The sequence below is a fragment of the Suricata suricatta genome, chromosome 2 (genome assembly GCF_006229205.1).
Source record: "Suricata suricatta isolate VVHF042 chromosome 2, meerkat_22Aug2017_6uvM2_HiC, whole genome shotgun sequence".
NCBI classification, from domain to species: domain Eukaryota; kingdom Metazoa; phylum Chordata; class Mammalia; order Carnivora; family Herpestidae; genus Suricata; species Suricata suricatta.
In genome coordinates, this window is record NC_043701.1 from 111,668,664 (window position 1) to 111,695,749 (window position 27,086).

The following is a 27,086-nucleotide window of genomic DNA, read 5'->3' on the forward strand; positions in this document are numbered from 1 at the left end:
TTGCAGTTGGGGAAAAGCTGTGGAGTACAATTTGCATTGCAAATAGAAAACACGTAATTAGAACACCCAGAGTGAAATGCTGACAGGTCATCTGTCTGTGCTAGGTTGACAGCCGTACAGGCTAGTGAAATGTGCATGATACAGGTTACTGGTAAGATGCTTTTCATAGTTTGTATGAAATAAAATAAAAAGTGGAATGGGCAACATAAACCCAGAGAAAGGTGAACCTCTGTATTGCATCATGTTTGTCTTCTAACACAGTAACAGTCAGGGTATGATTTCCAAACTGTTACCATCACAACAATAAAGATATGCTGTGTGTGAAAGATCACCATCTCATCGGGCCAATAATGGGCTCTTCTCCCAATGCCGTCTCTTCTCTCCTAGTGCTGGGTTCCCCCTCCTCTGGGACATCATATCTATGGTGATTTCAATCTCAGTCAACTTGCTGTTGGGTCTCAGATCAAGATCCCCATCTCGGGTCTGTGCCCTGAGACCCTGGAGCATACCTCCAGCTGCCTGGTGCTCCTTCCCATGTGGATGTGACACCAGAAGCTTCAGCCTTTCTGCCCCCAAGTCAGTTCCCCCTTCACTCTGTTTCCCAACCAACTCTGTCTTCACTACTCCCATCCCACATCACCTACTCATTTATTCTTAAATAAACTTTGACACCCACCCCCTCTTTTCCCTTTCACATCCATTCTCCTGCTAGATTGGATCTACCTCCGGCATGTGCCTCATTGACATGTTCCTCTTGCCACCTCCATGATCACATTCCTTCTCTTAGCGCTCTCTCTCTCTCTTAAATAAAAAAAATGTTTAAAAATATGAAATTCTGAAACTATTTAAATAATCTAACAAAAGTCAGTAAAGTAGAAACTCGGGAACAGGAAGAGATAAGTAGACAACAAAAATAAAATAATAGACCCAATGTCAAACATCTAAACAATTATGTCAGATGTAATAAACAACAACTAAAAGAGATTGTCAGAATGGAATTATAAACTACTCCCAACTGTAAGGTGTCTATGATAGTCACACTTCAAATATAAAGAGAGGCAACATGAAAGGAAATATATGGAAAAATACAAGCCATGCAAGCAGTAAGCATGGGAAGGTTGCAGTGGCTAAATTAGTAGCTACCAAGGTCACTTTCAGGGTTAGATGGACCTTACCCAAAATTCGGTTCAAATGTCGGAACTGCTGATGCTATATACACTATGAAACAGTTCATTACTTACATAAATGAAGCCTTGCAGAAGCAGGGCAGACCACAAAAGCAGGTCCAACAGGGATGATCTGGGTCTTTATTGTTGGCAGAGGCTTGGGGCTGGGGTGAAGGTGCGAGTTACCGAGCTCAGGAAGCTCTTGTGAGCTGACCAACTCTTGCCTGCCCCAAGAAGGGAGCACTCAGGCTGGCTTTTCTCTAAGGAAAAAGGAATAATTGAACATTAATGATCTGTTGCCCACCCCAAGGAATTAGAAAGAGAAGAGAAAGTATACCCAAAGTATGTTGAAGGAAGGGAATAATAAAGTTAAAAGCATAATTCCATCAAACAGAAAATTAAAAAAATAGAGAAAATCAATGAGCCCAAAACTGGTTATTTAGGAAGTTTACTAAAATGGTTAAGCCTCTAGCAAGACTAATCTAAAGAGAGAGAGAGAGAGAGAGAGAGAGAGAGAGAGAAAGTAAGGGCAAAATTAAGAATAAAGGAGGACATAACTACCTTCCTTATATACATTAAAGTAATAATAACAGAGTATTATCAAAATATAATACCAATAAGTTTGGCAGCATAGATACAATGGACACATTCATCAAAAGGCAAAATTTACCAAAATTGACCTTAAACCTATAAAGTTCTCTATCAATAAAAAAAATTCCATCCAAAAATATAATACTTTCCTCAAAGAAAATTTGGGTATTGCTACATTGGTGTGTTCTTTCAAATATTTTAAGGGAGAATTACTATTTTAACAGAAACTTTCAGAAAATACAAGACGGAATAGTTCACAGCTCAATTTAGGAGGCCACTATTACCATGATACCAAGTCAGCCAAAGATAGATAAAAAGGAGCGACTGAGTGGCTCAGTCGGTTAAGCATCCGACTTTGGCTCAGGTCCTGATCTCACGGTCTGTTGAGTTTAAGCCCAATATCAAGCTCTGTGCTGACAGCTTAGAGCCTGTAGCCCACTTCGAATTGTGTGTCTCCCTCTCTCTCTCTGCCCCTTTTCATGCTCTGTCTCTCTCTTTCCTCTAAAGTAAATAAACATTTAAATAACGTTTTAAAAAATGTAAGATAGTAAAAATAAAACTACAGATAACTAGTCCTCACAAACAGAGAAAAAATATTTAACAAAATTTTAGTAAAATGAGTTCGACAATATATAAAAAGAACAATAGTTTATGACCACATAAAATTTGTTTCAGAAATTAAAGCTTTTATAACCATTAAAATCATCAAATGTAATGGAATAAATGTTAATGGAATAAAGAGAAAAAATACATAATCAATGTAATAGATGATTCCAGGATCAAGGCAAGAATATCTGCTTTCAGCACTTCTATTCAATATTGTACTGAAGTCTCTAAACAGTGCAGTGAGAAGAAGAAGAGGAAAAAAAAAGAGAAAGACATTCCATAAACATTGAAAAGGAAAAGTAAAACTCTTAACCTGAAGTGACATGCTCCAACAGGCAGAAGTTCTTAATTACAAAAAAAAATAATTACTAGAATTAAAAAGTAAGTCAAGCAACTTCACAGAATACAAGAGATATATAGAAATATAATTAGTATTCACATACAGTAGCAATGAACAATTAGAAACTAAAATTATAAAAGAATTCCATTTATAATAATATCAAACTACTTGAGAAAATATTTTACAGCCAAGATAAATATACTAAAAATATAAAATATTGTGTGTTTTGGAAAACTTAAGACAGTTAAAATGGAAATTCTCCCCAAAATAATCCTTACAGTCCTTGCACAGCAAAACCTTGGATTGCGAATAACTTGTTCTGCGACATTTTCACATCGTTAAAGTTGGAGAAGACATTTGTGATATCTGACAAAGGTCTTGTACCCACATATAGAGAATTTTTACAAGGTAATAAGAAACCAAGATAAAATTTAAACACTGCCAAGAAAATGTGTTCAGGAAATTCGTACAAGTATCTTCAATGGCCAAAACACATATGCTGTATGTTCAACCTCTTAGTCATTGGGAAAATGCAAAATCTATTCCATACAATTATATTCCTCTTAGAATGGATACAATCTGAAAAGAAGATGAAGGAAAAGGAGAAGAAAATTACACCATTTTAGGTGACAATGTAGTAAAACTATGGCTCTTGTATATCACTGGTGGTGTTTATACTGATGTATTTGCTTTGGAGAACTATATGAGAGTGACTAAATAAAGCTAAATACATACACTGGCTCAGACCCAGCAATTTCACTCCTAGGTATACATCTGAAAGGCGTGCACTTGCATTTACCAAAAGATATACACAAAAATGTTCAGGTAAACACCCTGTAAAAACAGAAGAACTAGAAACAAAAAATGCTCATCAACAGTTGAGTGAGAAAATAGCCTGTAGTGAATCAGACACTGGACTTCTATAAAACATGGAGAATAGAATAATCTTCAACTATATGTAATGAATTGGATGAACATTATAAACTCACTGTTGAGTGAAAGAATCCAGACCCAAAAAAGAGTACATGGTGCATAATTCCATTCCTAAAAATATCAGAAAAACAGGCAAAACTATTCAATGCTGTTAGAGATCAGGACAGTAGTTGCTGTTGGCAGAAAAAGCCACAGGATAAAAGGAGAGTTTATGTTTTGTTTCTTTATCTCTAGGCTATTTATAAAGATGTGAGCAGTTTGTAAAACTTTTGTTAAAATGCACACTGTTGGAATGTATACTATATTTTAAGAAAAGTTGCTTTTAAAGAAAGTATATTTGGGCACTTGGGGGGGGCTCAGTCAGTTAAGTGTCTGCCTGCAGCTCAGGTCGTGATCTCCAGGTTCGTGGGTTCGAGCCCCACGTTGAGCTCGATACTGACAGCTCAGAGTCTGGAACTTGCTTTGGATTCTGTGTGCGTGTCTCTCTCTCTGATCCTCCCCTGCTTGTGCTCTGTTTCTCTCTCTCTCAAAAATAAGTAAACATTTAAAAAAAATTAATGAAAGTAATCCGAGAAAAAGAAAGAAGTGTCTGATTATTAAAAGCATGACATTAAAAGCCTGAAGGTGGGGCGCCCGGGTGGCTCAATCAGTTGAACATCCGGCTTTGGCTCAGGTCATGATCTCGCGGTTCCCGGCTTCAAGCCCCGTGTCGGGCTCTGTGCTGACAGCTCAGAGCCTGGAGCCCGCTTCCGATTCTGTCTCCCTCTCTCTCTGCCCCTCCCCTGCTTGTGCTGTCTGTCTCTGTCTCTCAATAATAAGTAAAAGACATAAAAAGATAAAATAAAAGGCTGAAGGACTGATGATGGGACAGAGAACAAGAAGCTACCCAGAGAAACATTATTTATGCAGGTATGTGAACCAGTTTTCTAGACACTCACCCCAACTTCCTCAGAGAGTATTATCTAGTTGAATAGGTTTTGGTTGGATTCTTTTTTAAGTTGGTCCTAAAAATAAAAAGATTTCTGGACCTCTCACTGCAAATTCTCAAGATGCCCGCAATGGTATCACACAGCTGACATTGTGACATATCACAGGACCCGCTTTCCCTGGGGAGCCAGGGTCATTGTGTGAAATGCAAACAAATGCTGTTTGTTTGCTTCTTTTGTGCAAGGTGTTTTCAATTGCTTATGATATTCTTTCAAATTGGAATTTATTTCTGTAACAGGCTGGCAAAACTTGGAGAGAGGGTCTGAAAGAGTGTGGCTTTCAACAATTCAGAAAGAGATACAAGTCTGCCTTGGATTGAGTCATTGGCTTGATGGTATGGAGAAAACCCAAGATCTTATTCATGAAAAGTTAAGGATCATTGCAAATGAATGAAAGGGACATGCAAAGTATATAAGCATGAAAAACATACGGAAAACATATTAACCAAATACGATGGTTCCTATAAATAAAACAAAGCCAAATGGATTCTCCACTTGTGAAACTGATGAAGCAGATCTTCCACACAAATGGGAATCACATAAATTTATGTCTACTTTCAAGTTGATGAAGAAGATAAAATATTAAAATGTCGGCAATCCACAGTAAAAATAAAATGGCAATGCTATTTCTGTCAAAGTAAATTGTCTTCCGATTAGCATGTGAATTATGAGCGATAAAGGGAAATTCACCAAAACTAAAAGGCAAAAACCAAACAACCAAAAAGCACAAAAGACTTGTCTTGATGTCCATTATCTGCACAGCATGGTTCCCATTTTATTTGTAACCATCCTTTCTGTTATACTGTTGAAACCCTTGCCGAGCTGAGATAAAATTTAATTTGAACACACACCAAGCACCTACAATTCCTAAACTAATGTGTTTGGCAAACTTGCTCAGATTATCTGCTCCACCTCTACCTCTCCCACTCTCTAATATATTTAAGCCTCTTTCAGAAACAAAAATGGTCTGTGTAATTTTTTCAGAAATATTTTTCCTATCAAAAGCTTTCTCCCATCAGAAATTTGGCAATTAAGTCTTCGGAAATGAAATTTTAAGTCTACCAAAATAAATTTCACAAAACAAAGGAACAGTGGCACATAACCCTTGAGATTCTATTACAAAAATTTTTTGATGTTTTCATTTATTTTTGAGAGAGAGACAGATCGAGTGGGAGAGGGGCAGAGAGAGAGGGGGGGGGAGACACAGAATCTGAAGCAGGCTCCAGGCTCTGAGCTGTCAGCACAGAGCCCAACATGGGGCTCGAACTCATGAGCTGTGAGATCGCAACCTGAGCTGAAGTCAAGTGCTCAACCTACTGAGCCACCCAGGCACCCCAACCCTTGAGATTCTTAAAGGAAAAAAAAAAAAAAGAAAAGAAAAAAGAAAAACAGAAATAAGATTAGGAATCCCTTAGGGGAAAAAATCAGGGTAAGTTTCAAGTAACACACACAAGGTAAGCCTGGGTGTCTCAGTCAGCTGAGTGTCTGACTTTTGCTCAGGTCTTAGGGTTTCATGGTCTGTGAATTCAAGCCCCCATGCTGGGTTCTGTGCTGACAACCTGGAGCCTGCTTCAGATTCGGTGTCTCCTCTCTCTGCCCCTCCCCCACTCATTTTCTTGCTCGCTTGCTCTCTCTCTCTCTCTCAAAAACAAATAAACATAAAAAATTGTTTATTAAAAAAAGGAACACACACAGAGTTTACCACTTTTTTCCATCACGGTGATAAAATTTTTGAGAAATTAAAATTCAAGGTAAGCCCCCTCAGTTCAACTTTATCAGTTTAAAGAAGTGACCTGCCATGTTAAATCAATTTCTCAAATCACATAATCAGCCTGTTTCAGAGGCAGCCCTGGAACCCCCGTCTCTTGATTGTCTCATCCATGATTCGTTTACTCTTCCACACCTCATGTCTTTAAAAGTGCTCCTTCCAACCGTGAGTGATAGTGCTTGCTAGGACCATGCTGGCTATGCATTGCCACAAGAAAATGAATGTAATTTTTCCAAAACTCCCAGTGCCTTGGATCCAACCTTGCCAGCTCTGAAAAGCAAATTATTCTTCCTAGGCTTTGCCTTCATGACATTAACTAGAATCACTGTGTGTTTCTTTTCACCATGACTCTTGGAAGATCAGTCTCCTTTCTTGTAAGTAATTCTTTAAGTACGAGAGTCCTAGATCTCCAGTTTGTCAACCCACTCTATCATGCCTTCAGTAGTATATTTGTGAGTGCCTATGAAATCCTGTTTTTACTCCCTAAGAAGTTGCCCTAAGTCTAAGCTGGGTACAAAAGCTAACAGGAGGGTAGAGGTTAAGTGCTGGTGTTTGGGTTTAGGCTAATTGAACAAGAAAGCCGTCTACTGGATGAAACACTGCATTTGAGATCTACTCCCTTCTTGCCAGTGAGTAACTGCAGCGGCTCCCTTTGCCTCCTTTCTTCCCCAGATAAATGAGATTCCGTAATAACATTTGAGAGCAGAGTGGCAAAGAGCAAAGAAGCAAGCAGTTCCTTACATGTACTTCCATTTATCAAAGATACAGGGTGGCTGGCATAAATAGTAAACTTTCTGGATTCCTTCCACCTGAGGTGAGTAGAAAGAAATAATAAATAAGTTCCATGTTCAGCCTCAACTCTTTAATCTCTTCTCCAGACACCTGGAACACCCCTTGTCTATGTCTCAACCTCTCAGACCACCTTTCTGTTGGTGGTGACTCTTCCTCCACTCATCTCTGAAGTGTAGACATGGCTCACAGTGCTCTCCTACACAGCCCCGTGATGGAAAGACCAACAGAATTATATCATCACCATGCTCGAGGATTATTGACAGTCTGCTTACTATAAAATACAGAACAAAGTACTTGGCGTGGTGTTCAAAGCCATCTACCAACTGGCCCCAACCTCTTCTGCCAACCAACATAGCCTCAACCCACCAGGGAAAGTCACATCATTTTATAAGTATTTCAAGTACCACCATAATACTATCTTTCTTCTTTTATTAAATCCTTTTTAAAATCTTATTTATATATTTTGAAGTGGGGGGGAGAGAGAGAGAGAGAGAGAGAGAGAGAGAGAGAGCGCACACAAAAAAGCCAAGGGGGGAGGGGCAGAGAGAGAGAGGGAGAGGGAGAAAGAGAGAATCCCAAGCAGGTTCCGCACTGTCAGTGCAGAGGCCTACATGGTGGGTGCTCAAACTCACAAATCTTGAGTTCATACCTGAGCCAATATCAAGAGTTGGACGCTTAACTGACTGAGCCACCCAGGACTCCCTCCTTTTATTAAATTCTAACTGTAACCTTCATCAGAGTGCCATATAAATTCCGTATCCTTTAAGAAATGTTCCCAAACATCCTAGTTCAAGTATTTTAAATTCCTATTTGTACTGCTTCCACTATGCCTTTCAGATCACTTCACAATCTGTCTTCTAGAAGCTGTGTGCTTTGTCTTTTCCAGCCATGTGTTTTTCTAAGCTTCTGAATCTCATTTTATGAGATTTAGTAACTTTATGCTTCATGAGTACCACAGGCAATGCCCTTCATAAACAGCACACACACACTATGGTAGTGACAGAGTGTGTATGAAATTGAAAAGTGAACAAAATAAGGCCTTGTCTGGACTGTCTGGGTGGCTCAGTCAGTTAATTGTCAGACTCTTGGCTTTGGCTCAGGTCATGATCTCAAGAGTTTGTGAGTTCAAGCCCTGTGTCTTTCATCAGATTCTGCACTGACCCTGCAAAGCCTGCTTGGGATTCTCTTTCCCTCTTCCTCTGTCCCTCCCCTGCTCGTGCTCTCTAAATAAATAAAAAATAAATAAAAACAAGGCCTCATCTGACTTAGCAATAATTTTTTTCCAGCATAAAACTTGAGATCAGTTGTTTTTTCAGAAATGAAGAAAATTAGTATTTCAGTGTTTCATTAGGAAAATGGACATTACAGCACGTATTTCAAGAAGGAAGGCATTCAATACAGAAAATTAACAGCTCTCAAAACCATTTTGAATGGGGCACCTGTCTGGCCAAGTCAGTTAAATATCTAACTCTTGGTTTGGGCTCAGTTCATGATTCTGAGGTTCATGAGTTTGAACCCCATGGAGAGCTCTGCACTGATAGCACAGAGCCTCTCTCTCTCTTCCCCTCCCTTGTTCATGCTCGTTGTCTCAAAACAAGCAAGCAAGCAAGCAAACAAACAAAAAACATTTTGGAGACCTAGCAACCAAGGTCAGGAAAAATCTACTTATGTTTAGGAACTCTGAAACTGCAGGGGACAACAGCAGCCACCCACCAGGTGGGATTCACTGGGTGAGGCCCTGGATCACTGGACATGCTTCTTGGCCTCCAAAGCCAAGGCCCACACTCATGCCCCAACCTGCCAAGAGGCATCATGACTTCTGTTTGTCTTCTACCTCCCAAAGCTCATACAAGTGACTCTAATTGATGCCTCTGAGTGCTGGCACATGTTCTGAGAAACGGAGTTACTGGGATTCTAGGCCCTATTATGTAATCGGCCATATTGAAAAAGAAAAAGATTGTTAAATATTTAACGGGTAATTGGGCACACAAAGACCCAGAGGTCACCATGAGTCAGGACCATTTTTCTGAGCTGGGGAACTTAGATACAAACATACATGACTAAGTGAGAGAATTATGTGCAATTGCCTGGAACTTTAACCCAGTGGAGCTAAAGGAGTTGACCCAGGATGTCACAGTCTAGTTATTTAGCTGACAGAGACCCAATTAAAGACTCAAAAAGCAATAAATTATGTATTTCTTGAAATGTGTCTAATTTCAAATCTTATGTGATAACATTTGGAAACAGAGAAAATGAGATTAATTGATAAGAAAAAAAACATAATTTCATTATTTTCATGTGAAAAAAAAGGTTGTTTTTACCATAACAGTGATCTCAATATTTGAAGAGGCTGAAAAAGTTGACAAATGAATAGTAAAAACTATTACTTCCATGTGAAAAAAAAATAGAGCATCTGACATAAACTCTACCAGAAAGTTCTGTAAATGACTAGAAGGAAACCAACATTTCCTACATTTCTTTCTTTCATGCAACCACATTACGTTTATATATTTTTTAATGCAGCAACTTCTGAAACATTAAAATTCTGTCCATTTTCACTCATTTCTTTAGCATGTCTTTTTACTGCAATATCTGCATATGAGTATGTCTTAGGAACAAAGAAAACCAGGATTATAAGTAGAACTTCATGAAACCCACAGAAGTGAAGTCAGGCATGAGTAACATTTGAAGCAAATCTTGTCAACATACAGGATGGTGAATTTTTAGGAAAATTGCCCTCTTGCCAAATCGAATGGGTACTGTAGGGCATAGAAGAGAGAAAAAGTGGGAGAACATACGTCGTGTAATAAGTCCATAAAACATTGTGAGATGTTTTGAATGTTTCGCTAAGAGCTGTGCGACATTTGACAAACTGCATAATCTCTCTGTTCCTGCATTTTGTTGGTTTGTTCTTTAAATATATCCCATGTTGCCCAGAGCCCACTCAGATGTTTCTCTGATCAGGAGCACCCCAAACTGTGAAGCTTGTGGACTTTGGCTTCAACCTGAGCAACTGTTCTCTCTGGGAAGTGTGCAACAAATTGCTCTTGACCGGAGGATTGCCACACTGAAGAACAATCTGAGAGCCACTGGTTTAGTGAACTACAAAAGCTGAAGCCCTAGGAATGTAATGTTCCTTTTTGTCAGCTGGCATCAGATGAGAACTTTCAAGGGATATAGACATCGCTCTATGTTAAAAGGTGTCCAGGAGGGTCGCTTGGGTGGGTCACTCAGTTGAGTGTCCGACTCCTGATTTTGGCCTGGGTCATGATCTCAGGGTCATAGGATCAAGTCCCACTCGAGCTCCACACAGAGCATGGAGTCCGCTTGGGATTCTTTCTCCCTAACCCTTTGCCCATCACCTGCTAATGCTCAATAAATAAATAAATAAATAAATAAATAAATAAATAGCTGTCCAGAAAGGAAGAATTCATCACAGCTTTCATGCTATGCTCCTCAGCCACACTTTCATCTTCAATGTCTCCTCTTTGGGAAATTTAGTTCAACTTCACCAGTAATCAAAGAAATAAACTAATGCCCATATAAAAGACCAATTTTCATCGGTCAGATGAGAAAAGAACTTAAAAAGAGTAATTTTTTAAGAATGTGTATAGGCAACAATTTCTTTTATTTCCAAAGAGGTTGTAAATTGGGACAGACTCGTGGGAAAGGAAGTAAATTGGCGATATATATCACAAGTGTAATGTGATTCTGTGCCTTGAATCCATAATGTCCCTTCCACAAATGAAGCCTAAAAACTAATCCAATGAAAAAATTATTTGCCTATCCAGATATTCTTCTCTGAACTATTCTATAGCATGTATATCAGAACCAATAGACTAGCGGTGTTATATTAACTTCACTACACACATGCATATATTGTTATAACATTAAATATTGGTTTTTGAGAATTGTTAATGACATGAGGGACTCTTTCGTGATATCATGTTAATTGTAAGAAAACAGAAAATGCTTAGCAGAAATACTACAATATATTAACAGTGGCTAACTAAAGGTGAGGAATATATGTAGAATTTTCCACTTAAAGTAAGTTCTATAGTTTCCAAAAGATAAACATGAAGTTCATCATAAACAAAAGACTATTTACAAAGAATGTTGAACATCTTTATAGACAGTGGAATTGCAGAACAAAAATGTTTGCCTTCTCAGAGATAACATTTTATGCAATACTGTATTTTAGATTGTGTCCATTCTCAGTAGTCAAAGTGGAATACATTGCTGGTATTCTTTACATTATCTTAATTTCAATATGGTGCAAATCATTTTCCTTTCAGCAATCTATTATTTTACATGGAAGTTGATATTTCATCTCATAGTGCTGACTAATCTAGATTCACTTTCCCAAGATCTAAGTTTAATGACTATCAACTGTTTCCTAAACTATTGTCAAAGATAAACCAGGCAGGACAGAGGTAAGGATAGTTTTTAATCAGTACTAACTATTGCAATGGGGAAAAGTGTGCATCTTGTATTGAACTTTGCTTTGATTTGTATAGATGACTAAAGTTGGGAGGGGCAAGTGGGTGCTCAGTAGACTTTGGGAAGTGAAGACTCATCAAGGATTGGTTAGTGTAGATGTGATTCAATGAGCCTTGTCTGTCAGCTGGCAATTAGCAAGATTAGGATTTTATCCTCCCACAGCGATTGGGAGACAGAAGCCATATCCTTCCTATTGATTATGTTTGAAAGGATGGCTTTTGGATCCTTGAGAAAGACACTCTTAAGTAGTAGTAGATACATATACATCTCAAATAGTCAAATGAATGATTCCCACTTGCAAACTCTTTTGAATAAATGCTTCAGGAATGTATGACCAGGAGTCTATTCTCAGGTATTGTCTAGAAAGACCATTCCTCTCCTAGTCTCAAGATTTGTCAGGCCAATTTCAAGGGGGCTGGGGTCATTGTAGGGATGCGACCTTGAGCTCCTGGAAACTGCACTGGGCAGAGTCTAGACTTTGTAGGGAAGAGAGCTCAGAGAAGCCTGGCTAGAATTTGGTCAAAGGGGAATCGTTGTTGGTACCAACATCTTTCAAGCAGAAGCCTCAAGTACATCACATAAGACAGAAGAAATTTTGGGGAACCTGGGTGGCTCGGTTGGTTAAGCCTTTGACTCTTGGTTTTGGCTCAGGTCATGATCTTGCGGTTCATAGGTTCGAGCCCCAAGTCAGGCTCTGTGCTGACAGCTCAGAGGCTGAAGCCTGCTTTCGATTCTGTGTCTCCCTCTCTTTCTCTGCCCCTTACCCACTTGTGCTTGTCTCTCTCCCTCTCTCTCAAAAATAAACATTTAAAAAAGAAAGAAGAAAGTTCTTGCAATTTATGTATTTTTTAAGTTTATTTATTTATTTTGAGAAAGAAAAAGAGAGAGAGAGCAAGCAGGGCAGGGGTAGAGAGAGATGAGAAAGAGAATCAAAAGTGGGCTCTGCACTATCAGCAGATGGTGAGATCACAACCTAGGCTGAAATCAAGAGTCTGATGCTTAACTGACTGAGCCATCCAAGTGCCCCAGCACTGCCAACAATAGTCAAATCATGGAAAGAGCCTAAATGTCCATCAACTGATGAATGGATCAAGAAGATGTGGTTTATATATACAATGGAATATTACACAGCAGTGAGAAAGAATGAAATATGGCCATTTGTGGCAACGTGGATGGAACTTGAGGGTGTCATGCTAAGAGAAATAAGTTAGGCAGAGAAGGAGAGATACCATATGTTTTCAATCATAAGTCTAACAGGAGAAACTTAACAGAGGACCATGGGGAGGGGGGAAATAGTTGGAGACAGGGAGGGAGGCAAACCATGAGAGACTCTTGAATACTGAAAACAAACTGAGGTCTGAAGGGGGAGGGGGAAGGAGGAAGGGGGACAATGGGCATGGAGGAGGGCACTTGTGGGGATCAGCACTGGGTGTTTTATGGAAACCAACTTGACAAAAAACTTTAAAAAATAATAAAAAATAAAAAATTTTATATAAAATAAAGGAAGTCCCCCATCTACTTATCTACTTAACCTTATATCCAGAGGCAGTTTTTGTTTTAGCTCCCAACGATCAGAAGTATCTGCTAGTTGAGTACTTTTGAGAGCTCAAGTGTGATCTATTTAACTGACTATTACCCTGTGTCATTGCAGAGAAGCCCAGATAAAATACTTGAAGCAGTCAACACTAGGTATTAAGTAAGCACATACTACAAGTTCATCTATACAAAGGCAATATTTATATATAAAAAGTGGTTTTGGAAAAATGGCAAATGTTTTAACTCCCATCCCAATGCACAATTCATCCATTATATTCAATCCAACAATAATTTATTGAGAGTCAGCTTATGGCAAGCAATGTGTTTCATAATTCATTCATTACTCATTTCAACAAGCTCTTCTCAGTAGCTAAGACAGTGATTGAAAATGAATGTTTTCATGTAGGATTTTCCAGGAATCTTTTAGATATAAAATTAGTGGTGGAACAGGCCTCACCCTGATCTACAGTGTGAATGTTCCCATACTAAGCTTGGGGACCATCGTTGTATTTTAAAAAAGGTACATTAGAAACTAACCAAAGACACATATAATTTAATAACTCTCCAGAAGTAAGATCATCTCAAAGGAAACATCCAATGTTGTGTTGAGAAGAAAAGTCTTTGGAGAGAGGTAAACCAAGATATGATTCCTTAATTGTTCTTTAACTGCGTGATCTTGGGCAAGTTACTAGGCTTCTCTGGGCCCCATTTCATCTGTAAATTAAGGATAATTCTTACCACATAGGGCATTGCTCTAAAGTTATATGAGATAATGTAAATACAATTTCTGATACATAATAAACTCTAAATAATAATTGTTATGTAGACTCTTATTTCTCATGCCTTGGAGATATTCTGGGTTCAGGTCCAGACCACAGCAATAAAGGAAATACTGCAGTTAAGTGAGTCAAATAAATTTTTTAGTTTCTCAGCACATACAAAAGTTACTTTTAAACTATACAATCACCTATTAAGTGTGCAATAGAATTATTGCAATAATTCATAAAGCAATAAACCTGCCTTAGTTTAAAAAAATAATGGATTGCTAAAAACTACTAACCATTATCTGATCTTTCAGGGAGTTGTAATCTTTCTCCTGGTAGAGGGCCCTGCCTTGATGTTGAGGGCTGCTACTGATCAGCATGGTGGGCGCTAAAGGTGGGGGTGTCTGTGACAATTTAATAAAATAAGGCACCAATAAAGTTTGCCACATTGATATACTCTTCCGTTCATGAACAATTCCTCTGTAGCATGAAACGCTGTTTGATAGCATTTTACCCACAGTAGAACTTCTTCTAAAGTTGGAACCCATCCCCCCAAACCCTGCCAGGGCTATATCAACTAAGTTTATGTCCTCTTCTATTCTTTGTTGTCAGTTCAATAATGTCCACACCATCCTCACCAGAACTAGGTTCCAGTTCAAGAAATCACTTTCTTTGCTTATCCATAAGAAGCAAATCCTCATCTGTCACAGTTTTATCCTGACTTTGCAGCAATTCAAATATGGTGATAATGAAAAACTTTGAAATATCGGGAGAATGAACAAGCTGTGAGGCAGAGACACAACGGAAGAAATAGTGTTGAAAAATGGTGCCAATAGACTTGCTGAGCCGCAGGATTGCCATAAACCTTCACTTTGTAACAAACACAATATCTGCAACATGTAATAAAGTGAAGGCAATAAAATAAGACATGCGTGCAGTTGGACTTCTGTGGGATCCACGAATTGGAAGGATATAATGAAGTAGAATGGACAGACCAACTGAACAATTAATATAAATATACACAAACACACTAATGTGCTAAGTGTTCAAATGGAAAACAAAATAGGACAGGATAATAGTTAATTTAAATCTAAAGTCACCTCACTCCAGTAAGATCAGAGAAAACCTAATACTTGAATTTAGCCTCAAAGAATAAATACATGTTTTCTAGGTAAATTAGATGAAAAATTTATATGTAAGAAGCATCATGTCCAAAAACAGAAGGATAAAGAGGATGATCTGGGGAAAGATGAAATCAGTGTCTTTGAGGTCCAGTCTTGGTTGGAGGTGGAGGAGGGTGGGGAGATTAAAGCTTTGTTCAGACCGCATTATGTGGGTGTTGACGTGGAGTTGTCAATTGCTCTTTCAGATAGCACGTACCCAAATGAAGAATTATTATATGCACATCTGTGTTTTAGGAATAATGTCTTGGAGCCTTGGACTGTCCTCCATAAAGCCTACAAATTCTATTTTTTCTCTCAATAGACACACATTTTGAACAAGTTCATGAGTGACAAAAAATCAGGGAGAGCTTTCATTTTTCAAATTGGTAATGACAAAGGAGAAATTTTAAATTATTTGCCTTGAGGTTTAACATACCCAGTCTTCCTTTTGGGCTTAGAAAAAGTACAAGTGCCCTCCCTTAAATGTCCCACCATAGAATCCGCAACAAATCTGCTGCGCCTGTGCCACATATCCAGATGCACCTGCATAGAAAGAGCCAATACACACAAAAGCAGTGGCCAGTGCTAAGAGAGTTTATTCCACGTTAGGAAGGCAAGAAATGCTGGCACACCAGCGGGCTTAAATTGGAGAAGAGCCGTCCATGTTTGTCTGAGCCATATTGGTGTCCTGTTGGACATTTGTGATAATATCTGAGGAGCGTTTCTCCATTGGAATTGTCCATTTATTATTGCACCAAAATCAGCTGTCTATTGCCCAGCAGCACTGCATGTGCTTCTGTGTTATTTTCTAACGTAAGGACATGAACTTTTCAATCTTCATTATGAATTCATTATGATAAATGGCTTCATAAACTTATTATACAGTGGAGACTGCCTCGATGGTCATCAAAAAGCTATTGCAAAATTTACTTTTAAATTATAAACTGGGAGAAGATAATGTTGCACACCCTTCAGGCCTAATAGTCATTTTGCAAATGTAGCTTCATCAAAAGGACTGATTTAATATCTAATAACATGATACCACTGAGAACAAGTGACAAAGGTGACAGTCTCATGATCTCCCCCAATCAAATCCTTGATATATCTACCCATATCAAACCTGCCTGTATATTTGTTGCTCTTATTTCTGTTAATAGGACCATCATCCTTCTAGATATTCAAGCTTTAAACCTCAAAACTGTGTTTAAATTCCTCTCTCTCTTACCCCTTCAAAATCTGCTTGGTGTCACAAAGCCCTATAGGTTAAAAGATATTACTTCTAAAATATCTCTGGTTTATATATATATATATAAACTAAACTAGTGAGGTGGCAAGCATATATGCTTTAAATAGTTAAAGCACTAGTTTAAATACTTATTACTTTATCTGGACTATTCCAATAACTTATAACTTGTCTTCTAGCCTTTAGGCTCTCTCGGTTAGAGCCAAACCACACACTGTTGCCATAGAAACTTTACTCCCTTCACTTCCTGATCAAACACTTGGAAGGCACTCCTTTTTGCCTAAAACATAACTCATTAGCATAACATAGAAGACTGTCCAAAAACTGTTTCCTAACTGTCTTTCACTAAACCTTTTCATTCAGTGTCTATTCCTCCCGAATAGGACCTTGCCATTGGTCTATTATCAGCATCATTTTTAGATTTTTTTGTTTACATTATGCCTATTAATAGGTAGTGATAATGCTTCCATCTTGAACAGCTATAAAATTAGCTTCAAAATATTACTGCATTTTTTGTGCTCCAGCTTGCATCACACACACACATGCATGCACGCATGTGAATTTATGTTATGTTCTCCATAATAGCATTTTAAAGCTTTGTTTGCAGGATCTGGTCTGAGGGCGTAGGGATCACTACAAGGCAAGGTGGAGGCCTGGAGAGGAGTAACAATAGCATAGCTCTTAGCACACCCAGCCACTACTCCAGTTCAATAGCTAGGATTTTATTTGTTTTAGTTAATAGAGTATCGTATAGTATTCAATTTTATTTTTTAGTCTCCACTGTTTCTTATTTCTAAGTATAAGGGATTTCCTACACTAACCTCCTAAATATCCACATTGGCAGAATCTCTCAGGATTCTCCAGAATCAAACTTCATCAGGAAGGAGGCTGCTCTCCCAAAGACTCTGAATCTAGTATCCGAGTAGACCACAGATGGCTCTGACCCAACACCTTTAGACTGAGACCCCACACTCCAGACCTCCGACTTCCAGCCCATTTAGTCTCTTCATCATCGTCTTTCTGTTGCCATTTCCCCCCTCTCTTGTGTGAAAGCTTTTGTTGCTATAACGAGGTTCTGCAAGTTTCTTCTCCTAACCCTGATTTTCTAGGCAAATCTAGAGAAGGCGCACAAATGCGTGACCATCAAGCCTGCCTCATCTATAAACTCCAGGAGGGGTGGGGTCTACTCTCCCGGCTGACCCCAGCGGGGGCAGAATTTGGTCTGAGGGGCATGGTCCCAAGGCTTCTAATAATTGTCCTGGCCATGCTTGTTTTTACACAGTTCACTGTGTTTTCTACTGATTTTGTACAGCTACTCATTCAACCCGTGATAGGAATCCTACTTTCAATGACAAGTGGCAAGAAGTCCTGACAGCGCTCGTGCCCAGTTAGTCTGAGATCACAATGGACCCAAGGGAGGTGGCTATTTCAAAGGTCAGGTTAGAGCAACAAGGTCCCTGTCGACTCAGAGGAAAGGTCATAGGAGACCCTGAAAGATTAAAAAATTTCTACTGTGGGACTAGCAGTACTTTGACCCCTGGAACTTTTTCTTCCCATCATTTTTATAAATGAATTTAGGCCCTGCTACGTCTCCTATTCCACCTCCCACCGAAACTGTCCCACCAGCAACTGCCAACTGCAAGAGTAATTCCTCCCTTTTCCAAAAACCATTTTGACCTGCTACTCCTAAAATAAATGGAATTTCAGCTTACGCCTCTGGCTAATGCTCTGTAAAAACTCCACCTTTCTTTCCCAAGGTAGACACTGCTTCAGAGCTCTCGTGCCAAAGTATTACAAACAAAGGCTTATGTTTATCATGCCCTGGTTAATGTCCTATACTACCTTGCTCAAATCAAATAAGAAGGAGCTGTGAAAGCCCAGTGCACACTCAGGTGTCCGGCTGCCCAACAGACTCCTCGTACTGATGCGTGACATTGAGTCATGATTATAACCATTACATGAACACAAAAAAAGAGAGATTTTTTTCCTAGTGATATGTTATGGGGGGATGTTTAGGAAAATACAAAAATCAAGCCTTACGCTCTGGACACAAACATGTAAATAAGATGTCCTTCTTTTGTTATGTTTTTTATTTATTTTTGAGAGACAGAGAGAGACAGCACGAGCGGGGGAGGGTCAGAGAGAGGAAGACACAGAATCCGAAGCAGGCTCCAGGCTCTGAGCTAGCTGGCAGCACAGAGCCCCATGCAGGGCTCGAACCCACCAACTGTGAGATCATCACTTGAGCTAAAGCTGGGTGCTTAACCGACTGAGCCACCCAGGTGCCCCAATAAGATACCCTTCTTAAAGGTGTGTATGAAACAAGTGGGGAAAATGACAACTTTTATGGAGCAAGCTATGAAAATTTCACATCAGCCTATTCCTACTAATATTCACAGAGGATGAACACTATCCCCTCACTGAAACCCTTCATTTAAGAATTCTGTTTGTTTTTCTATGTGTAAAGATAAGGAAGAACTTTGCCGTAGTATCCAAAATCAGTCAAACCAATGTTGACATTTCATTTCTTCAGGGATCAACAATTTATGCTCAAAGCAATGGAAATAAAGGTTAGAACACTCTTGCAGCTTGTTGGGAGGGTCACTCGCTACTCGCAGCAGAAGCTCAGGGGAAGCTGCTGTCTAGAATCTTCTGCCATCTGACCCCTTCCCTATGACCCCCACCACAATCAAGTAATAAAAAAATACCAACTGCAGAGCTCATAGTGCTGAGGACAATTAAAGTTTCCTACCCTCAGGAAAACTGCTAGCAGCAGGGCAGGGTAAACATGAGCGTGATGGACCAGGAGCTTCTTACAGTGATAGATGCGTTGCTTGTTTGTGATAGGAACGTTGGCTTATTTCCTGGCTCTGGGTCCCCTCCTATTGTAAATAAAGAACCAAAGCACAGCATAGTTTAGAAAAGTAGGAAGGACTAAATTCAGCAGAATACACAAGATGCCATTGGAAACAAAGCACATTCAGAAGAGATGAGAAGGATACCGAAGCCCTGCCGGGCTGTAAGGCACCGTTAAGCTGAGCGGTTTTTCACAGTCGGATCTGAGTAACATCTCTGGAATGAGACGCACAAAAGGATAAATACTCTTTATCACCCCTGCTTGAAACTCTGGGACACCTGGGTGGTTCAGTCCATTAAGTGTCTGATTCTTGATTTTGTCTCATATCGTGATCTCACCATTGGTGAGTTTGAGCCCTGCTATGGGCTCTTTGCTGACTTTATGGAGTCTGCTTGGGATTCTCTCTCCCTCTTTTTCTGCCCCTCCCCCACTCGTGCACAAGCTCTCTCTTAAAATAATAAACTTAAAAAAAAAGAAACTACAAATCAGTAAGCAGCCTGACCGCCTGTTGCACTGGCCAATCCCCTCCTTAGCTTCAAGACACTCATTCTTCAGGCGGTGAGTCCCTCTCTGGGTAAGGACCTCAGGCCAAAGGGAGCTGCCTTGATCAAGGTTGTAACTCCATCCGGGGACGCTGGGCATCCACTGATCGGTAGGTACCTTTATTTTAGCAGCACAAAGTTTTAATGTGAAGGTATTTGGGCATATCAATCTCTTTTGCTCTACCTGCATTATTAAAGAGCATTTTACCTGGGTATACATTTCTCGATTAAAAATATAATTCTGTTGTCCTTTAACATCAAGTCTGCTAACACTATAATTGCTGTGGATCTGAGGATATTCCTATTTTCCGGTAGCTTTTAAGAATTTTCTTTTTTTTTTTTTAAATCTCTGATATTTAAACTTTCACTGCATTATGTCTGCCGTGCGCGGGTTTATTTTTTCTATTTCACACGACACTTGCATCAGCCAGTGATTGTACAAAAAAAGACGCGGTGGTTTTCAAACCTCACTCACACATACTCACGCAGCTACAGCTGGTCTTGGGGTTAGCCGATGGGACATGGACCTAATGGACATGGCACAATGTAGCACCCACCGCAGTGTGGACCAAGGTGTAACTCTCTCGCTTCTGCGCACATGCAGCAGGCTGAAGCCAGCCGCGCGATCAAATACAGAGTCGAGAGTAGAGAGGTGGACTACTCTCCTAAGTGGATGGACTACCCGGCACGACGAGGGGAAGGTTTCAATAAGGGGCTAGAATTCATTCTGCCATAAACCTGTGTGTTATTGCCAAGCTGAAACCCTCCTGCCCACCCTGTTGTAAATATTCTCGGACTTGGTCCTTTAGAATAGCTTTTCCAACCATTCCCTCTTTTTATCCTCTGTAGCTTTCTTCAGAAATCCGTTGCAGACCGTCAAACTATACTCCAAGTCCCAGTGTTATCTTGATAATTTTTTCTATTGACCGCAAAGCCCTTTTCTATACCTGAAAAGAAAATGACGTTCTACAAAGTATTTTTCCTACTTTTTAAATATCTAAAACTAAGTTTTATTTCAATTGCATAATATATTCTCATTCTACAGAAGTCTTATGATGTATATAAAGTTAAATCTTCTTCCGGCTTCTCCTGCCTCTATCCAGACTCCAAATGTTAATTCCCAACTCCAGAAACAATTGTTTTTATGCATTTAGAGTATATTCATCCTGATCTGTTTGCTAGAAGAATGTATATATACATAAACATATAGAAATACATTTTTGTTTTATTAAAGCCTTTTTTTTTACACATGTGAATTATAAGGTATGTATTTTGGGGGGACAGATCCAAGAATTAGACAGACTCCCATGCAAGTGAAGTGCTCTGTTTTATTTTTTTAACAGATATTTTGTTTTTGAGAGAGAGAGAGAGAGAGAGAACAAGCAGGGGAGGGACAGAGAGATAGGGAGAGAGAATCTGAAGCAGACTCCAGCTCTGAGCTCTCAGCACAGAGCCTGACGCGAGGTTCGAACTTGTCAAGTGGGAAAACATGACCTGAGCAGAAGTTAGACACTTAATTGACTGAGCCACCTGAGGGCCCCCATGTGTCGGCATGCCTTAATGCTTTGTATTCTATAATGATGAATTAGAATTTTTAAAATGTGTTTTTCTTTGTTAAAGAAGATGAAAATAAAATATATCATTTAATGAACTTGAAAAACAAAACACCAAATGAGACAAGCCCATTCTACTATGTCGAAGAAAATATGAAAGAATGGAACCATTTATACATACACTTTGTAATAATCTGGCATCATCTACTGACCCAATGATGCATGTAATCATACTTTCCCCCAAATACTCCTCATTTACCTGTTGATCTAGCCTCTGTTCCATTTAGTCCTACTGATCTGGGGTAGCAGCCGGAGGATTGTTCACCATTGTTGCTCTTGCCAGACACTTGGCTGACCAGCTGCTCCTATCAAGCATGCAGTCTGCAACATGTGAAAGCGTCCAGGCCACCAAGTAGTGGGTCAGTGGAAATGTAAGAGGTTATAGTTAAAATAGAAATGAAATATATGTTAAAAATAGGCTGAGTCATTCTGCCACAGAATTTCTAAATAATAATCGGAATGCTTTTCTTGCAGTACTTTTGGCATTTATCAGAAGCTGTACAGCTAAAAACTATATTATTTATTCTGTTGTTTGGTGATATTCTTTTTATTTTATAATAACCCCTTTCAGAATAAATGGCTCAGAAGCCAAAAGGTACATATAAAATGCACGTAATGTAAACTGAAAAATAAACTATAGATTTTCATTCTTAGAAAGCTGAAATGTACACATATTTAATAAAATGTTTACAGTATTTATGATTTCCTTACACGTTTAAGTGATATTGTGGTCAATATTCTTAAAAAAATAAGACAACCCTGTGGAAAGATAACCAACATGCACCTTATAAGTAAATAAATTTAGGGGTGCCTGGGTATCTCAGTCAGGTAAGCATCTGACTTCAGCTCAGGTCATGAGATCTCATGGTTCATGGGTTCCAGCCTCGCGTGAGCTCTGTGCTGACAGCTTGGAGCCTGGAGTCTGCTTCGGATTCTGTCTCCCTCTCTCTCTGTCCACCCCCTGCTCGTGTTCTGTTTTCCTCTCTCAAAAATAAATAAACATTAAAAAAATTATAGTTAGTAAACTTAGGGGTGCCTGGGTGACTCAGTCAATTGAGCCTCTGACTTTGGCTCAGGTCATGAATTTGAGCCCCATATGGGACTCTGTGCTGACAGCTCAGAGCCTGGAGCCTGCTTCAGATTCTGTGTCTGTCTCTCTCTGCCCCTCCACTGCTCATCCCCTGTCTCTCTCTATCTCTCTCTCTCTCAAAAATAAATACACATTAGAAAAGATTTTTTAATAAATAAATAAATGAAGCATAAAAGTAAATTTAACACAACAGCATAACTTCTGATTTAGATCAAATGACTAAACTCTTAATTTTTTTCTGTATCAAGGAGTTATGGTGAATAATTACAGATTCACTGGCACCTGTATTGAGATGACTCCAATAGCTTCATTAGATATTTCAAATAGAAATCAGTTACTTCCCATAGCATTTTCTCCATTGAATTTAAGGACTCAAGGTGTTTAGAATTTCATTCTGACAATGATAAAACATTCAACTTCATAATAAATGCTTTTGTGACTATATTAAAAGTTTAACACTCTGGGTGCCTGGATGGTTCAGTCACTGGAGCATCCAACTCTTGTTTTTGGTTCAGGTCATGATCTCACAGTTCGCGAGTTCAAGCCCAACTTGGGTTCCAGGCTGTGAGCATCAGGTCTGCTTGAGACTCTCCTTCCCTCTCTCTCTGCCCCTTCACTGCTTTCTCTCTCTCTCTCAAAATAAATCTGTAAACATTTTTTAATGTTTACTTATTTTTGAGAGATTGAGAGAGACAGAGCGTGAGCAGGGGAGGGGCAGAGAGAGAGGGAGACAGAATCCAAAGCAGGCTCCAGGCTCTGAGATGTCAGTACAGAGCCTGATGTGGGGCTTGAACCCACAAACCCTGAGATCATGGCCGGAGCTGAAGTCGTACACTTAACCAACTGAGCCACCCAAGCGCCCCTGTAAACAAACTGCATCTAAACAAATTGTAATATCCCAATGACCTAGACAGCTGTAGTTGTCAAATTTTACAACATACATGATTTCAGTAAATAAACTATAAAGTTTTTATTATATCGTTGATGTTGAAAGCAAACCAAATAAATCCTACAGCACCATAGTATGCATTACATATTGGGTTTTACAAATGTTCAAGACATTGGTAAATCGACCTAAATATACTACAGTGAACATTTTGTGTAAAAGGGTCCTCTGACATTAGGGAGTTTTGTTTTTCTAACACCAGTAATAACATTCAATTAAATTATTTAATAAATTTAGTATCAAAATTATTTGAAACTTTCCCTGAATTAGTCATTAAAAACAAAGGGTACAAATAATCCCTAACTTATCATAGTTTGACTTATGATTTTTTGACTTTATGATGGTATGAAAGGGATATGCAATCAGTTAAAAAATACTTCAAATTTTGAATTTTGATCCCTTCCCAGGTGAGTGACGTGTAGTATGATGCTCTCTCATGATCTGAATGATGCCACTGGCCAGAAAGCCACACCATCACGAGGGTGAACAACTGACACATGTAGCGACTGGGCACCCATTCAACCATTCCGTTTTTCACTTTCAGTATAATATTTAATATGTCACATGAGATATGCATCACTTTATTATAATACCAGCTTTGTATTAGATACTTAGCCCAACTGTAGACTAATGTAAGTATCATGAGCACGTTTAAGGTAGGCTGAGTGAATCTATGATGTTTGATAAGTTAGGTGTATTAAATGCATTTTTAACTCATGATATTTAAAAAATTTTTTTAACATTTTATTTATTTTTGTGAGACACAGAGAGACAGAGCATGAGCAGGGGAGGGGCAGAGGAAGAGGGAGACACAGAATCTGAAGCAGATTCCAGGCTCTGAGCTGTCAGCACAGAGCCTGATGTGGGGCTTGAACCCATGAACTGTGAGATCATGACCTGAGCCGAAGTCAGATGCTTAACCCACTGAGCCACCCAGGCGCCCTGACTCATGATATTTCTAACTTATGGGTTTATCAGAACATAACCCCATCATAAATCAAGGAAGATCTACACAAACAAAGACATATAATAAGGTCAAGAGAGAAAATGCATAAATTATACAAAGAGCATCTACCTATTCATAAAATCTCATTTTTAAATTATATAATCCCTTTCTATAAAATATTGTCTTTCAGGAGGAAATCCTAAGAGTTCTCAACATAAGGTGAAACTTTTTTTCCTTTTTTCTTTTATTCTTTCCTTCTTTTAAATTGTATCCATATGAAGTGTTGAATGTTGGCCGAATCATCTCACAATATGTGTAAAGTAAACCAACATGTTATGAACGTATACAGTGATGTATGTCAGTCATTTCTCAGTAGATTGGGGAGGGGGATATCCAGTTGCTCAAAACCAGAAGGATGAATATAGTTTGTTATAGTTGGCTATATTATTAATGAAAATAAAACATTGCAACAACAGATGATCCATATTGACAGAAAACTGAGGAAGATGGAGACATACATAAAGGGATACGTACTCTATGAGCACACTCACAAAACATCCCAAATATTTTAAACTATCATTTTAACCAGACATTCACAGGAATCAAAACTCTAACAAAATTTCAAAGGTGTTGTTACTTATAAGGAGAAGAAAGAAGCAAGGCTTAAAGGATTCTAAAGATAGTCTCTTTCTTGACCTTGATGAAGTTTAGACAAATGTTTTCCTCATAATAACTCATAAAACCTACATTTGGACTTCATTTGTTTTACTGTGTGTGTGTCAAATTTTCATCTAAAAAAGGTAAACAAACATTCTGAAAAATATTTGGAAAATTTTTATTCTGCAGCCTCTTTTTGTCATTTGCTAGAGTAGTTTATGCTTTTGGAATATAAAGCTAGTAAACAATTATAAAATACAGTTGTATCAAGGTGATTTTCCTTATCTGAGTGAGCATGTGTGTGTATGCGTGAGTTATGCTTATTTGTATGTGTTTGTAGGTGTGTGGGTGCACCTCTGTATGATGCACAAGTGTGTGTGTGTGTGTGTGTGTGTGTGTGTGTGTCTACACATGCATTTGCATGAGAGACTGGTTTGTAGGCTGTGGGGTAAGGTAAGGATACATTTTTTGGCATCAGGTGATGTGATTATCACAGAAAGATTAAGATGAACTGGGATTTTGAAGCTGGAAACCCAAACAGAGAAAATTTCAAGTAAATGAAATAAAAGAAATGAATATACTGCTTTCATCAAGTTTGGTATTGTAAAATACATACTTTAATATTAGCTTATTCCCAGATTTTAGTTTTCCCAGCATGTGGTTCATGCAACTATAATGACTTTGTGAAAATAGAGCCCTCAGCTCTGAGAGAAAGAGCCCCACCTGTTACTCTCTGATTATTCTCACCCCGTCCTGCGTTTCACTGCCTCCTTATGAGTATGATCCCCAAACAAAAACAAGAAACACCTGCTGTATTATACATGATTTTCAATCAATTCATCAGTAGTGTTGCATAAAAGAATGAAGTCAAGCAAATTATTAGTCTGTTTGGGAACTGGGAGAACAGATTTAAAGGACGTAAGTATTTTCATTTCAAAGTAATTTGGTTTCTTTGCCTTTTATAATTGTGGAGCACCAAATTCTTTTTGCCTTGCCACTTACAATTTTCATCATTGCCTTGTATAATATTTATTGAAAAAAATCCCTGAATATTGGGCACCACCAAATATAAAGACACACACACACACTGTCTCATCTACACAGATAACATGGACTAGTGTTTTCTGCAAGATTTAAGTTTCATTATAATCATTCTGCCATTCCCTCAGATTCTGAATTAACTTCCTTAACCCATTCAGCCTTTAATCTGGCACTTTGATTCTCAGGTAGCAAAACTCACTTAAATTAAACAAAGACCTATTGATTGACTATTACATAATCTATTGGATAAATGCAAACTCTGAAGCTTACAGATCTGGCTTTAAATAGTAGCTCAAATTATAATTAACTGTGTATGATCAAGGCACACGGGTTTACCTCCATAGAATTCCATTTCCTTACCTATAAAGTGGTCATAATATCCTGAGATAAAACTTTAGTAATGTAGAAACTAGCAATCAAAATCAAGAAAAATGAGATCATTATTAGAAAGGTAGTCAATTAATGTTATTGAGCAATTGTTATATTCCCAGCTTTGTTTAATAATGCATATTTTGGGTGCAATGTTTTTTTTTGTTGCTTGGTTTTACCTTAAATGAATGGCATGCAAACCAAAATGTTTCAAATTTGGTTTTCAAAAATGTCAAAATATTATTAAATTTTGATAATTAATCAAATGTTGTATATCTATTGCAATATGTTAAAAATAACAAATAATTGGACTTTATCACAAAAACAAGTTGCTTGGATTACATTTTTTGCATAATCAAATACAGATGCAAGTGCAAGCAATTTTTCAATATTTAAATATAGCACAGCAAATAACTTCACGACCCCTCATCTCTCTCCAGGTTGGAAAGCCCATTTTTATTCTATAACATTGGCTGAGGAAAGAAGAAGGAAGGAGGGAAGGAAGGAAGGAAGACAGCAAGGAAGGAAGGAAGGAAGGCAGGCAGGCAGGCAGGCAGGAAGGAAGGTAGGCAGGCAGGCAGGCAGGCAGGCAGGAAGGAAGGAAGGCAGGCAGGCAGGCAGGCAGGCAGGCAGGCAG

At 38.7% G+C, this 27,086-nt stretch overlaps 1 long non-coding RNA gene across 1 annotated transcript in view; it reads right to left on the reverse strand.

Annotated features, from left to right (window-relative positions):
* Window positions 1-1,289: 1,289 nt before the first annotated feature.
* The window catches only part of LOC115272028, a 29,200-nt gene continuing 3,403 nt past the window's right edge, over window positions 1,290-27,086 (reverse strand). Inside the window, exons 2-4 of the long non-coding RNA XR_003900208.1 lie at window positions 21,600-21,721; window positions 19,141-19,270; window positions 1,290-1,426 (exon numbers count right to left, since the gene is read on the reverse strand). This is a non-coding gene — a long non-coding RNA (uncharacterized LOC115272028). The remainder of the gene's footprint in view (window positions 1,427-19,140; window positions 19,271-21,599; window positions 21,722-27,086) is intronic.